Raw genomic sequence first — 776 nt, forward strand, 5'->3', positions numbered from 1 at the left:
GACCATCAGATATGGCCTGGGGACCCCCACACCTGGGGCCTTCCTATAAGCCCACGAAAGGGGGCGAGAACCATATCTGTAAGACAAAGACCTCAGAAGGTTATAAAAAGTGAAGCTCTCTGCGTGTTACTTCACTCTGATTTGGAAATTATTCCCGGAGTCCACTAGTGTTAATAAACGGGGTCCCTCCCTTTCTCTAGGAAGCATGCTTGGTATTTCTTTGGTCTTCTGCAACAAAACTGTAAGTTTTTCCCCGGGGAAACGGGTCCGTGTTCTGGCCTGTCATCTGGGACAGAAGAGGTAGCTGGCCCCTACCTAAGTAACTATTTACCTCAGGATAGCTTGGATCATCTGGAGCAACAGCTTCTAAACGGTATTCACTGTCTCTTGGACTTCCTGGAAGGGAAGTCAAAACTTGGACTGGCTAAGGGGCTGAGTCTGGCCTGCCTTTGAAAAAGGTAGAAGAGAAGCTTTCCTAGGCAGTTTTCTACTGCCTCTGTTCAGGAACTTGTTCTGTATCTCTGTGCAATTGAAACTGATTTGGTGAATGCAGAGTATTCTGTGGTGTAAATGTGGCACGTGCCGGTGCAAAAGTGTTTATTTACTGTTGGGAATTTATGTTTGTTTGATTCTGTTAAAAAACAACAAACAAACAAACAAACAAACAAACAAAAAATCCTTCTAAACCTCTCCTGCGTTTCCATGGTGATTCTAAGTTTTTAGTGGGGAATGTTATCTGTCTTTATTGTTTAAATATGTTTCTTTGTTGTTTGTTT

Source organism: Myotis lucifugus, unplaced genomic scaffold (genome assembly GCF_000147115.1).
Source record: "Myotis lucifugus unplaced genomic scaffold, Myoluc2.0 scaffold_4, whole genome shotgun sequence".
Taxonomy (NCBI): Eukaryota; Metazoa; Chordata; class Mammalia; order Chiroptera; family Vespertilionidae; genus Myotis; species Myotis lucifugus.